Raw genomic sequence first — 580 nt, 5'->3', positions numbered from 1 at the left:
ACACACAAATACCGGAGTGGACATTTCAACCAGCAAGTGGCTTGGGTCTAAATCTGTCAGTGTGTAGAGACTAGACGCCAGGTTTCTTCCTTGTCGCGCCTATATCCCAATTGGAGTACAGCGAAAGGGAAAATTAGGCTACCTTTCAGCAAATTTGTCACAGGTAAATGTTACACATTATGTAGGGTAGATTCTGAGAAAGTTGCCCTTATTTGATGTAGCCTCTATGTCATAGATAAAACAAGCACTCCTGATTTTAATTGGGCAAGTATTCAAACTGATCTTTTCATTAGAGAATCCAGACCAAGTTCAGTAGCAAATAGAAATGCATAGAGCCGGGGTGATTTCTTATTCTACATGTCCGAGAGGCATATTTGTTCTACATAGCACATTTATCTAATTGTTGCCTCCTGCTGAACTTACACCAGATGTGCTAGTTCTGGAATATACAAAATAATTGGAAATGACAGGGGGCAGCATGCTATGCAGGACAATTCTCTTTCGAGTATTCTTTTCAGCATTTCACTTATAGCGTGTTTGTCAAAAGCCTTTATTGAGTTGTGTGTGTCTGGAAAGGGTG

The sequence above is a fragment of the Oncorhynchus nerka genome, linkage group LG25, assembly GCF_034236695.1.
Source record: "Oncorhynchus nerka isolate Pitt River linkage group LG25, Oner_Uvic_2.0, whole genome shotgun sequence".
NCBI lineage: Eukaryota > Metazoa > Chordata > Actinopteri > Salmoniformes > Salmonidae > Oncorhynchus > Oncorhynchus nerka.
Note: the sequence above shows the minus strand (reverse complement) of the source record.